At 36.6% G+C, this 15,037-nt stretch overlaps 1 long non-coding RNA gene across 1 annotated transcript in view; it reads right to left on the bottom strand.

Annotated features, from left to right (window-relative positions):
• LOC306770245 overlaps window positions 1-15,037 on the bottom strand; it is an 80,024-nt gene that overhangs the window by 22,237 nt on the left and 42,750 nt on the right. Inside the window, exon 2 of the long non-coding RNA XR_013771730.1 lies at window positions 10,265-10,428. This is a non-coding gene — a long non-coding RNA (uncharacterized lncRNA). The remainder of the gene's footprint in view (window positions 1-10,264; window positions 10,429-15,037) is intronic.

The following is a 15,037-nucleotide window of genomic DNA, read 5'->3' as shown; positions in this document are numbered from 1 at the left end:
AAAACAATGCCTGGCAGCCAATAAGTCAAAAACCAATATTTAACAGCGTAGTCGTATAAATAACATGAAACTGGGATATTTTTACTTAAGGTTATCAATCTGTCAGAATTTCATACCGGCACATGACTTGACTCCAGTAAGAGATACAAGTCTAAACATCTCCAGAGAGGGAGCATATGAAGTCAGTGCAATCTTCTTTTCACTTTTTGTTAAAACATTTTCCAGTTCTTTACGTTCTTTAAAGGCAACGCTGAATTTCTTGTTCATACGTATTTTTGCGACTCTATCATTTCTTTCATCCTGCTTCTGAACTGAAACTGAACTGAAATGAATTTTTTAAGAAATTTAAAGTGAGCAGTTCCTTTTCTCTTCTGGCACCCTGACATCCACGGCAGATCTGGATCGGTGTCTCCTCCTGGACTTTGTTCTGCTTTGACTTTGATTTGATTTTTTGTGTTGCCTTTCTTTGATCCTGACATGTGCACAGGAATCACTTCTAGCCAGGAAACATTCCAGCAAAATGGAAATAAATGCAGTAAATTACTGAAACTCATTGGATACTAATGATTAAATTAAATGTGTGCAAACAAAAATTTAAATATGATATATAAGGGCTTAAAAAGATGATGTACAATTCTTATAATCTTGAAAATAAATATTTTATCCTCCAACACCAACTGAACTCCCTCAGAGTGTATACTTTAATTAAGCAGTCTTCAGGAATAGCTCTCCACGCTTCTCGAAGTTAATTTCAAAGCTCTTTTTTCATACTGGCTGCCATTTAGTTGGTTTTCTATGTAGACCAGAGCCACCAAATCTGGACATCTTTAGTGTGCACTGCAGGTTTTCAGCATATTCCTGTTCCAACACTACTGACTCAAATTAACTTGAAGAGCTCCATTAATGAGTCACTGTGAAGATCTTCACTTCATCGGATGCTGGACCTAAATAATTCCAGTCAGGTGTGTTGGACCAGGAACACGTAAATAATATGCAGGGAGCTGCCCGCAGATGTCCGGACACATCCCTGTCTGGACAGCTGCCCGCAGATGTCCAGACAGATCCCTGTCTGGACTTGATTCATCTCTAAGGTCCTTTTTCAGGTCTTTCTTTGGACCCCACCACCCCCACCTCCCTTCTTAAAAACATCTCTTTGAGATACTGTTCCTCTTGTAGTTTTCACATACTCTTTAAGGACAAACTGCATGACATACTGAGAAAGGCCATTTTTTTCAGCTACAAGCTTTTTGGTAATTACCTTGTTGGTGTAAACATATCATTTCATCCCTGTGAAACTGCATTAACGTTGGCATTTTTCATAAATTCAACTAAAAAAATTTAAACAAATGATTGTCTTTGGGTCAGGACTAAAAGTGGCTCTTTCCAAAGTTGTCATGTGTGATGCAACACTGGTTCATCAACCCTAACCCTTCCATGTTTGAAATAATGTCACGGCTTAACTCTGAGATTCGAATTATTCAGACACGCCACTTTCTTTTGTCCGTCACTCGTCCAACTTCCTTTATTTTGATGAACGACACATGGCGCACCAAGCTGAGATATGCCAAGTTTTCAGCTTGTAGATATTTGAGAATCACCTTGCTGGTACAAAAATACCATTTTACTTCTGTCACACTGTTTTGGCTGTTTCCATTGCAACTAAAAATGAAAACAAATTACAAATTCTTTGAGACAACCTGCTTCCAACAAATTACACAAGGAAGCAGCCTAAAATTGGCTTATTACTTCATTTATGTGTTATCTGTTATCTGTTATGAGTACACAAAGCACTAATTTATCCCTTCAGTTAGGTACCCTATGTCTCCTTTATCTGATTTAAACCCTAGCTGACTATGTTTAAAATTAGGGCTGCCACTAGATCTATCCGATTAGCCAACAAATCGGAAAATAGCATAAAACAGATCTCTGCTTTCAACATTTAGTCTCCATGCGGCTTATTTTGTAGCTCAAATGATTCAAAATCTAACAAACACATTATTTCTTGTGATTTTAAATAGAAAAAGCCAAATCCTGACATGGTAAAAGATTAAATATTTGGACATGACTAGAAAGATTACAAGAGATTTTCTCAGAATGATTTGCATTACCTGACTTTGTGTGTGAGATACAGTCAATGCAAGCAAACATCTGAGCCTCTTTCATACAGTTTAACACACATGCTTCCAGGAAAGGAAAAAAAAAGGGGTAATGAATGTCTGAGTCTGGCAAAGGATTTAAAAGCGTCTAGAAATTACTTGAAGGAAATGACTCCACTGTAAAAGGAAATCATGTGCAAGAGTCATAGACTTCTAATGATGGCCAGTTTGTTCCAGAAAGGAAAAAAAGCCCTAAATTTCATCACAGGGTCTTTGGGGAGCTCTTGCAACTGCTGGTGTCAAAGTGCTGCATCTACAATTAGAACGAGATTGCATTAATTTGGCCTGCAAGGGAGACGTGCCAGGAAAAGGCATTCGTTGTCCAAAGAGAAGCATAGCTTCAGCTGGTTAATGATACAGTGAGCTGCACATACAAGAGGACCAAGGGAAAATAAATCAAATAAAATCCATAACTAAATGAAGAAAAAGCAGATGTCAGAGGCTAACAGGTGTGTATTGCCAAGAATCTGGTAATATCATATGTGTCGCAATACGGGGTAACAATACGATAAAATGCCATATTTTAAGTAAGACCATGTGTTGCCATTTTCCTTTACCAGAATTTAATGGTTGAAAACAAAATTGTATTTAAATTATGAATAAAGAAAATAAAACTGCCTTTATCAAAGAAGGATCTCCAATATTTCTACAAAAGTCTTCTTCAAGAAAAAAAAAACAAAAACCAAGTAAAGTTTAGGTGCAACACAAAAACAAACCACTACTGCTAATGTTCGGATACCGATACACTGTTTTCAAATACAGAAATGGTGTCACATTAAATATCATCCTCTTTCTGTATATCGATATTCTCAATCACCCATAGACGGGAATGCACAACGGAGCGGGGGAAAAAAATTAAGCATCAGATTTCAAGTTCATTCTCCAGTTAAATTAGTGCAGTGGCTGAATTTTACCCCATAAGATGACTTTTGAGAAAAATATACATTAAAACAGTTTATGTAAAGCAAGCTAATTGCATGTAGATTAGAGCGGGGATATAAAACAATATCAAAGTTTGATTGACAGTAATTGTGTGTCTTAGTAATGGGCATTATGCATTATCAGCTGATGAGCCTAACGACTCACCTTCAGCACAACAGGGAGAATAAACAATGTCTACTAGGCTGGAAATCACCAGTTTGATCATGATACAATATATCGATATAATGGCCGGCAATTTGATATTTGCAAATATCTCAAATTTAGTCAGAATCCGATTTCGATTTGATTCCATTTAGGATTTAACAGTTGATATGAAATAATATCACAGGTAATTGTTACAAACAGAACATCATCGAGCATTTTAAAGTAATTCACTTCAACTTAAAGAAGAACTTTAACAATGTTTACATTTCAAATCGATGACTTTGGCAATTTGACCACATTATCGATATATTATTGTAGATAGATGTATTGTTACAGCCCCAATGGCTTCATTCACTCTGGCAAAAGTGAGCATTTCTGACTATATATGTGGTCCTAAAATGGATATGTACATGATGTTATTCAAAGGGACTACAGTCTAAACAGTCATGTCGCATTTGAAGTGAGGCAGATGTCACAGGATGGCACACGGCAAAGTATAAAAATACATTCAACAGTATAACACACACTGCCCAAAAAAGTTAAGGAAGTTTAGCTTTGAGATGGAATATGCAGAACATGTAAAATGTTGAGGTTACACTGATATTTTATCATCAATAGATGGCATTTAAGTAGAACCATGTAATTGTAATTACTTAATTTCAGACAGTGCAGTGAGGATACTTCAACATAGAAAGGTCAACGTCTCAGCGACTTGTCATGTGGTAGATGTCGCCTATATGTGAACAGAATGGCAACGTACAAGCTGTAACTGAATCAAAAGACTTTGGAAATTGTCTTTGCAAGTTAACTCTATCAAAAAACAGTTATGTTTTGTATTCAGTACTTAAACATTTAAAAGCTGTACAATTACTTTCAAAACTGTAGACAAACACAAATTAAGTTCACCTGTAAAGTTTAAAGTGCATTTTGGGTTCATTCAGGTATCATTCAGCCAGCCAGATATCCCTAACTTCTTGTAAGTAACGTCATTTTGCCATAAAATTAAAATTAAAATTCATGTACACGCTGACCTGAGTAGCATCTATATTCATCTCCATGAACATGTCGTGCTGTGTGGGCCCTCAGGTCTTCCGTGCATGGCGGTCACTTCAGGGATGTGGACTGTTCATTAAGGAGTCTGATGCAGGTGGCATTTAAATTTGTAATGTGAAAAAACATGCAAAGAAAAAAAAAGAAGAAAAAAAAAAGAAAAGAAAACCCAGAATTGAGCATGAAATCCCACAGTGTGAGTGTATCTGTGTAAACACTGCTTACAATGCATGCCCTCTTCTTAGCACTGTAAAATGACGACAGGGAATATAACTTTTTGTTGTTTCTTTTTTTTGCAGCTCCAATACATGTATGAGGGCATCACATGCTTGAAAGTGGAAATAATTTTTTATTTAGTAAGTTTCTAATGTTTTTAATATAAAAAAAAAAATAGCAGCATCTTACTTTTTGAACAAATACTGACTGGATTCCAATGAATTAGCTCCATTTGACTGGTCGGTAAAGTGTCCTGAGACGATGGTGTGAACAGATGTTATACAAATAACATTTAAATGAATTAAGTTGATAAAAGTCAAAGTCAAACTTGACTTATCTTGTGGTAGAGTTGTGTTCAACAGGTTTATTCAGTCCATCTTCAGCGAGTATTTCATGTCTGGTTGAGTTATACTTATGCTACCTCAGCATGTTAGTTGCAATATTTCACTTTTTTCTTCTCAATGAAGCATTTAGTGAAAAGTAAAGCTTCCTGTTCTTGCTGCAGGCAAAGAAAAGAAAAAGCTTGAGCTTTTTAGAGTTGCAATGTACATCAGTGTTTAGAACGACACCGTACGAACGTCACCGAGTGAGAGGCAGATGGTGTTCCTCATTGGCTTCTGCCTGTTAAAAAGGACTTTCTCCCCTACACTGTCGCCCACCACTCGTCACATCGTCTTGATGGTGGGATTAATTCAAGAAGATTCAATACAATCTACTGTTTTCCTCAGGAAGGTAATGTCTGTTTTGACCTGGCAATGTACAGACATATTCAATATAAAATAAACAATGAATTTGATAAATTGGATTAAAAGTAGGCTGAAAGAAATTTGACAGATCTTTTAGGTTTCCTTGAGATGGCTTCAATCAGGAATTGGGATGATCGGAATAAAACTGGACTGAGCTGAAATTTAGACAAGAAATCCCAACTACTGGGACCGTTTGACAGCAGCATTGCAGGAAAGCTGTTACTGCTCTGTAATGGTTTTCTTCTCCATCAAAGTGCTTTCGCTTCTGTTCGTTCTGATTTGCTTCATCAAGATGGTTTGAGAGCAGCTTTAAACTGTAACCAGAAAAGCACTTGAAGAGCAGACCTCCGTCAAGCAGTTTACTTACACCGACATTGTAGTTTCCACCCAATGTTGTGTCTTACATCCATTTTATATGGATACACTTTTAGATGCCTTCATTTATTGAGAATGAATCAACAATATCTCGGCTATATTGGGGTGATTTTATATGTTTATTTCTTAATTTCCCCAAAAATCAAAAATCTATTTTATCTTGTTCTGGATCATAGTATCCAGAATTTTGCTGGATCCAGGTCTAACTTTGATATCTTGTAAAACCTGTTGGGAACCTCCCCTGGATATTAAGGTTGGCCATGACCCAATGTAAAAAAAAAAATACATAAATAAAAATGCACCCAGTAGTTTTTGTGTGAAGTTGCTAAAAACAAACATAAAAACAAAATATTCTTGACACGGGTAATTATTACATTTTTTGTATTCCAAAAGACGTGCATGCAGAAATCTACTTCTGACCCAAGAACCTTGCAGACCAGACCTGACCGGACCAAACAAGAACAGACCAGATCAGACCAAACAAGATCAAACATGACCAGACTAGATCAGACCAGACCAAAAAAGACCAGAACAGACAAAACAACACCAAAACAAGAAAAGAACAGACCAGATCAGATCAGACCAGACCAGACCAGACCAGACCACAAACTACCAGAGCAGACAATACAACACCAAACAAGAACAGATCAGGCCAAACGTGACCAGACAAGACCAGACCAGACGAGATTAAATAAGATTGAACCCAACAATGGGGAAATTTGTGTGTTACTTAGAAAACTAGATTGAGAAAAATACAAAATACAGATTTTAAATCCAATAAAATACACATCTGTATATTCATGCACATATACATGCATACAAATACACAAAAATGTCTACACACATATTAAGTGCATTCTGTGTGTGTGTGTGTGTGTGTGTGTGTGTGTGTGTGTGTGTGTGTGTGTGTGTGTGTGTGTGTGTGTGTGTGTGTGTGTGAAGTGGTACGAGTACGAGTTACTCATAACATTATTAGACAGCTGTTTGTACTTCACTGTAGATGTGTGTACTATGATTTAATGTTGTAATGTGAATTTCCACAGAGGATAACTGAAGTCTTAGCTGTACCTTTACTAAATATGAAGTCAGTTTCTTATAAAATGATATTTCAAGAAATTTGTTACTGTAGTATCAGTTCTAGTATTTTCTCCACAGTAGTAAAACCATCTTCATCACTAGAAAAATCCTGGGGTATCAAAGAGGATCAAATGTTTGGCTATAAAGATCACTTCCTTCTAAACACAATTTAAGCAAACTTCCCCAACATTCAGCCTTAACAAGGCACACAGCTTTGAGCATTCAGAAAAAAAAGATGCTCTCCATTGCCTCACATGAGCGATGGAGTCATAAACCGAGACTCAGATGGTGCAGGTGCTTCGCCCAAAGTAACGTCTGTCATTGTTACTCGCTGAGTCTCTGTTTACAAGTGCTTTTGAGGAACTGAAAGCCTCTTCTGAATCACAAGTGCAACATATTCATCAGCTGGAGAATGCACTTTTACACTACAGCGATGCAATCATCTCCCCGGAGACTTTCATCAAAGGCAGCTGTGTATTTTAACACTGTCATTATATTCCCGAGAAAAATTAATCTCGAGTTGTTCACGCAGATAAAATGGCAGGTTTGGGACATAAAATGAAAATGCAAAGGCATATTCCACTGCAGCTCCAAGAGGAGGCACAGCTGACAAAATTTCACATAGCTGCAGCATCAACAGCTCTGCAAAGTCATTTAACTTGTTTGTCCTTGGCTTGAGAAACACAAAAAAAGTGGCTCCCGGTGCTCCCTCCCATGGGGCTGCCATTAAATAAACACAACCAGACTCCTGCAGGCAAATGCCGAGTACTAAAATGTCATTTACTCACTTTTCAAGCAAAGTTCAGCAACCTGTAAAATGAAAAAAATGTCACCTCTGAAAGCAGCCGCTACCGGTCAGACTTTCCACTTTTCCACTTCAGTGGTTAAAACAGGGTGAGTTTAGCTTTCCAAAAAAAAATTTTTTCTTTAAATCTCTGAAGATAAAGATTTGAAGATCAAGCTGAAAAATCAAAGAAGAAAAAACATTTTATTAAATTATCCAGCAAAACTATCAACAAGTAAAGCAGACGTAACTAACAACGATGCTCTGAAAAAATGCATGTCTTTCTATGCAGGTATGTTTTATAACTTGTGTTCTTGCATCCCATTATTATTCTACTTTACATGTCCTGTACTCCTGCAACCATTTATTTGTTTTTTGTGAATACTGTGAGCTTACAGCTTACACAATCTTTCCTTTCACACGTTAATTCTATACCTTTCTCTCTTCACTTCTCTTCCCCTGCCAGATTCAGCATTGTCACATCAGAACTGATGACTACAGTAAAAATAATATTTAAATATTTAAATAATATTTAAAATATTTCAAAATATCAAGGACAGCAACATATCTGACATGTCCCCTTAGCAAAGCAAATCTGTCAGGCAGAATATGGCACACAGACTGCCGTTCTGCATGTTATGATGCTGGAAAGGACAGGGTTAAAAATATCTTAAAATGTATCTTTTTTTTTTCTTTTTTTTTTTAATCAATACAAAAGAAAAAAACTTCCCCACTGAAACTATGAATTTATATTATCTGTCAGGTCCCTAAAGTAGTGGTTCTCACTTTTTTTTTTCAATATTGTACTCACTGCGGAATCATTTTTTCAGCTATGTGCCCTCTAAACCAGAGCGTCCATCTACCTTTAACTTCGGGGTTTACAAACAATGCAATCTGATTTCAAATGGGAAATTCATCATTTCAACCTTTGTTTTCATGCAAAAAACTATTCATACAGGTAAATTGTCATCTTTCTGTTCAGTGAACTATTCTTTAAAAAAAACATGATGAACCTGAAAGTTAAAGACAGAATTACATGTTTACATTTATTTATTCTTTGCTTATATTTTTTTATATTTAATATATTCATATAAACTTGTAAAAATAAATTGTTCTTTTTAAATTTAAAAATATAAAATTATAATATTAAATATAAATATAAAATAAATATAACATTTTAAATTTTATTAATTTTTATTCAAATCTGATCAATTAATAGATATCAATTTTTATTAACATTTAACATTATATACATTTCTATTTGTATTGATTTCCACTTATTTGTTACAGTCTGGTTTACTTTATTTTTTACATATTGAATTTACATATACACATTTTTATACATTTGCCCATTAAAACCTATAAACCATAAAGGATCTACAAATTAAAAAAAAACATTTATTTACAAGTATCTACATCTGAAAGGTATAGTATTTCACATTATGATTAGTATACTTTTTTAATACCTAGAAGTTATTTTAAAGTTATTTTAATTAGAAATCCCTGTATATTTCAATGTGTGTATAGTAATCTTGACTCACTTTATAATACAAATTGAAATCAGACCACCACCACCAGCCCAAATCTAACATCTGCACTGCTGATCCAGCCATCAGCTGTTGGTAAAATAATCTTTTCACAGTTTTTTTTTTTTTTTTGTTGTTGGTTTTTTTTTGTTTTGCTTTTTCAAATTAAGAAGAAAAACATGTCTATTCTGACAGAAGGCAAAGCTGTGACTTCAAGATCATTAAATTACTTATTCTCTGATACTTTAGTCATGGAAAATAATTATTTCTTACAAAAATGAAACAAACAAAAAGAGAAATTGAAAAACTAAAAAATACACTTTACTAAATTAAGAATTCAAGACTTGTTCAATTTAACGATGTGAAAAATTATTCAAATTGTTCGAATAAAAAGAGAAGAAAAAGACAGAAACCTTACAAATCAGTCAAAGTTAGTAAGTCTTGCTGCACCTGTGCAGCCAAGGTAAGAACAGGTGTGCAACTTGCCACCTGGTTTGTTTATGAAAACAAGGACAAAGAAAGTGAATGTGCTCTGAAAGTTATTAAACCTTCTCTAAATGGACAAACACTGAGAAGTGGGCGTATTTTAGTTGTTTCACAACTGCTGAGGTCTACAAATCTACAGCAAATAAATTCAGCTCACTTCATCTCAGAACTTCAGGACGCTGGAAAATGTCACATTTAGTCAGATTTGCCAAGAACCTGTCAGGTATGTTCGCTGAAGCTTTCTGCTTTTCTACTATATTGTTCAGTTGCTGCATTGCATGTCTGCAGATTGATGCATTCAATGGCATGTATGTTTTAGTCACTCAAACCTGCCAGCTGAATTGGCTGTAAAAGTGTTCCAATAGGAAAAACACACCAGAGTTTTGCATGAGGCACAAGAGATATAAAACAGGTTGCTGAACTTGCTGTGCATTAAATTAACGTCTTCTTGTGTATTAACAATGCAAATTCAAATAAGTGAAAAAAAAAAAGCTTGTATTCAAAAGAAAACTTTATATAAAAGAAAAACAAAAACCAGCACCTGCGCCAGGTGTCAGGTGTGGCGGAGGTGCTGAAGCTACAAATGATATGTAAAATATTTAAATCTGGTTATTTGAAAAAGTACCAAAAGAAGCATGTTAAAACCCAGCTCGCATGAAATTTGTTCTGGGATATGGACTGGGATTTAACAATAGTTGGACTGTGACCGATGAAGCTCCCGAACAAAACACCAAAAAAATAGTGTAAAAATTTGGCACTTACTGCACTTCCTTTAAGAGAAGGTGCTTTACTGGAGGGGGCAGGGCTCTTCCTGAAGTGTGACCTCCTCCAAAAACCGTCAGTCCTTCCCGATTTTCCCTCTCTCCTTCAGTCTGCCGTCTCCTCCCTGCAACGCTCCTCAGGCCAGCGGCACTCTGGGTAATCTCCTGCCAGATTAAGAAAAAAAAAAAGATGTCAGTGAAGGTGTCTGTGTCAAATAAAGCTGATAATTAAATAAAAACCAAAGATCTTGCTGTATATTAAAATGTGAATATGAAAAGAATATATAAAGGAGGTGCTGATGGTGTGTGTGTGTGTGTGTGTGTGTGTGTGTGTGTGTGTCTGGGTGTGGGTGTGACAACAGGTAGGTGTGTGTGATGGCATCACAGTATGTGTGAATGAATGGTGGAGTAATTTGAACTCAGTATGGGCATTCAAAAGTCTTTTACAACTTGACAACAAAAAAGCTGTAGTTACCATGGCAACATGTGCCAAAACAAGAGAAGCAAGAAAGTGAGAAAGAGAGAGTGCGAAAGAAACCCTGTGGCAGCGGGACTCCCAGAGATGCAAACAGCAACTCCACTTTCCAGCTATGATCTCATTGGCTAGTGGACAACAACACCCGCCGCTCTGCATCCCAAAGTTTCCCGATTTTTAACACAAACTCATTTCAAAGTCACCGCTAATGTCAGCACTGATTTATAACGCACATAAAAAAAAATAATAATAAAAAAAAAACTGTTGAATAAAGGGTCAATTCTTGGTTTAAAACTTTTCAATACCTGCTAATTTCTACCTGCGTCAGTGAACAGCTGATAAAAGAAAAACACCAGCAATCTTTTGGTCTCGATCAAAACCACCAGCAGACTGGGACCATACTGCTTAGAAAACACAAATAAATGGGAAATTAGTGACACGCACAATGCAAAACCTCATGGAGACCTGCTGATAGCACGAGGCAAGAAGAGGTGTTTCATTGTTTTGTGTATTAGACTGCACAACATGAATACGCACAACAAAGAACAGGCAACACAAAACTTACACAGCATGTACTTTTTTTCTTAAATAATAATAATGAAGTTAATTTCTATAGTGCTTTGAAAGGCACACAAAGCACTTGACAGCGAATCCATTTTTTCCATTCAGGCCACATTTATACTTGATGGTAAGCTACATGTGTAGCCCAGTTCACTATGTTGCAAACAGCCAATCTCGCCAACATGTCCAACCACCAACAAATATATATGCATATATGTATTTATATATTACATTTCCATGTAGTGAAGATAATCAGAAATTTGCAAACACAATGGAGGACGCCAGGATATAGGCAATGTAGGATTAAAAATATAAATGCACCTGTCAACATTGGTTTCTATTACTTCTAGAATTGCGAAAAACCTAAATATCGCTGAAAAGTTTTTATGCTCTCATAGTTGGCTTTTCAGACATCTTGATATAAAAGCATATTGGAAAGGTGTAATGAAAATATTTTTTTTTTGCATTTATTTGACCGCCCTTGTGACATACGGGGTCATGTGATCAGTTCTTTTCCGGAAATGGTGGCGCAGTACGAAAAAAAACAACAGCAAATTTCAGAGTTTTACAATGAATTAGAAGAGAAAATGAGGGAGAAAGGCTTTGAAAAGCTGTGGCAAATTGGCTAAACACAGTTCACTGGAAACACCTGCAAATCGCAAATGTTTGTCGAAATTTACAAATATTGTTTTAATTAAAGGAAAAACTGTAATGGAAACGCAGCTATAGTGCCAAAGTACCTTAAATTTCTTCCAGAAAAAGTAAAATACTATTAATATTTGCTCTTTGTCTGCATCACAAAAGACAGTAACATTATGCTTCAGAAAGGTAAATCTGTTTTTCACCATAACAAGACCCAGTGCATTGAAACAGCAAGGATCCATGAAAATATTAAATCTGCCTTAGACTTTTTTTTTTTTCCCTTTCATTGCAGTTCAGTGTGTTGCAAATCAAACAGGATGTAATAAGACACCCAGCAGTGCAACATGGCAAGTTTAGAAAGTTTTTATCTTTATGCAAAATTTCCATGAACGCAGATTGGCAGCCAAGGGTTCTCCTAAGCCTAATATAACAAATAATGGCAGGAGCAGGACCTGCTGGAGCATGGATACAGCACTGCAGTGTCAATCAGCCTTGCCAGCTTGTGCGTGATTGCTGTATTCTGAGCTTTCGAGAAGCCATTCCGCACCAGCAGGAAATGAACCACTTTTTCATTTGTCATTAGTGGTCAATCACTTTTAAATCCACATGAATGTAAATGGCGTAAGAGAGAAGGAAAGCTGGAGAGTCGACAACAATCGAACGAACAAGGAGAAAAATAGTTATTTCAACAAACGTGTTATGTTGATCAAACATGGAGGCCTGACGTGTCAAGTCCATCTCTTATCAAAGCTTCGTATCGTCACTTAGCGCCGATGATTTCAATCTGATTAATTGCTTCTCTAAGGCTGTTTGTATTATTATCTTATAAACTGCTCTTACACACTTGACTTTGTTTTTCATTGTGGTGTGATTGTGAGTTTTCGTCTAATTGCCCGCAGCTGTGTGAGCGTTAAAGCAAGTGGCACCTTTGTATTCACACGCCTTGCATTATTATAGTGCCAAGTTCAGGGTCACATTGACATTTTTTTTTTTATTCAGAGTTCTCAAATTTTCGAACTTCAACATGAAACACAAAGGTCCTTTGGGGAACGGAGCAGTCATCTCGTGATACAATCTATGTTCAGCAGTTTTTGTGCTCAAACAAACTATTACTCCCCTTTGAAAGAAAAGACAGAAGGTAATATCAGATTTCTGACTTTATTGGTTCTGGTGCAAAAACAAAACAATGTGAGATGAATTTCAGTTTGGATTTTAGTAGAGTGAAAACGTAGAATAGGAGAATGGAGAGTTTCTGCAAGGTTGGACATTTATCACATATTATGGACTCTCTTAAGAAACACTTGTAGTTAGAGTGAAGCTTCAATGTAATCTTTTGTGGATCTTATAAAACGAATACAGAACTTAAATAAGAGATAGATAGATAGATAGACAGATAGACAGATAGATAGATAGATAGATAGATAGATAGATAGATAGATATATAGTCCTAAGTGAGCAGGAATGCAGTTTCACAGTTCTGTAGAAGCCATCAAAAAGGCTCCAACACTCCTGGATTTGAGCCTCGAACAGGAAACCTCAAAAGCTCAGTTGTTAAAAAGCGCTCCAGCACGAGACGGAACGGTTTGGTTCCGTCTCATGCTGAACAACGTGTTGGATATTGTGCAGTTTGTGGTTTTTGGTTTAATGTGTGACTAAAACAGGAAAAAAAAATCCATGGTGCATTTAAAGACAGCATTATTCCTGCTTTGTTCTTATTGCCAAGTTGCAAGGTCCAGCGCTGCTCTTTAGGGTTACGTTGGTAAGACTGGAACCCCAGTGACAATGTCCCAAAAAGTGGACACCTTTCCCAGTTTTTGCCTCTTGAGACCTTTGAAGAGGTGCACCTACACAGAGCCTACAGACTAACTAACCTGATGCAGACGCTGCATGAGAATAAACCAGCCGACAGTCTAAAGTCCCTTCGGCGTGTCCTGGGTGTTCTCCGCGACTTGCTATCAGTCGGGTGTGCTTGGAAAACATCACCAAAGAGGAGTCAATGATCTTTGGGAATCCTGACCAGATGCCCAAGCCACCTCCTCTTGGTCTTCTAAATGGTGAGGAGCAGCAGGTGAACTCCAAGACCCCTTCTTGATGGCCCAGTTCCTCGCCCTACCATGTGTAACTCGAGAGCTTCACCTTTCAGCTCAGCTCAGGTCCTAACAGACCGATGCAAAGCTGCATCGCTCTGCTTGTTCAGTTTTAACTAAATGCCACATGTATAGCATCACAATTATTTCAAATCAAATTATAACAGTCAATAATAAAAATCATTTGAGCACTGTAATGAAATCAAAAATATTTCAGGATTTCGTCTATACTTAGCCACACACTTTTTCCTTTCAACTTTCCCCCTACTTTCACAGTACTATTCCCATTCATCATTTCTGCAAAATAAACACTCAATTTTGTTCTTCTAAGTCCCAGAGCTGTCTTGCAGGCACAAAAGGGAATACAACGTATGGAACCTAGTTTACTGCATCTCATCTCTGACCCACCTCCAAGAATTTGACAACAATTAAATTGTAATTGCATTAAAAACTACAATGTGGCATCCTACACGACCACAAACACAGCCTTACTTCACCGTATGTTTAAACCCACTTCTGCAGAAAATTTCTCCAATGTGATCCTGCAATAACTTAATTTCATTTAAATATTTTAGAAGATTATTTAGTTCATCAAGATTTCACAATCTGCTCCCAATTTACTTAATCTCAGTTGAATCTGATTAAAATCAAAAAGGTGTAAGTCCTTAAAAAAGAATTTACTCCATTAAGTCATGATTAAGACCTTTAACCTGCGCTGTGTCGTGTCTTAAGAAGCAATCAGAGGCTTTCTGCGGAAGAGCTGCACTTATTTTTACAATGCAGATTAAAAAGAAAACGGTACAGCTGAACATATTGCAGTTTTATGTTTTCACAGCTGTCCTCATCCTGATCTGTGATCAACATCTGAACCTGTCGAGCTCCTTTAAGAGGGAATCACCAGGAGTGTTTTCCCCAGGATGTGATGAGTCCATGTGGTGTGTGTGAGTGTGTGTGTGTGTTCATCTGTGTGGGTTACCAAGGCTCTGTGCGTGAGTGGATGAGATCATCA

The sequence above is a fragment of the Telmatherina bonti genome (assembly GCF_933228915.1).
Source record: "Telmatherina bonti genome assembly, chromosome: 19".
Lineage (NCBI taxonomy): Eukaryota > Metazoa > Chordata > Actinopteri > Atheriniformes > Telmatherinidae > Telmatherina > Telmatherina bonti.
Note: the sequence above shows the minus strand (reverse complement) of the source record. Positions and strands in the feature narration are given on the sequence as shown.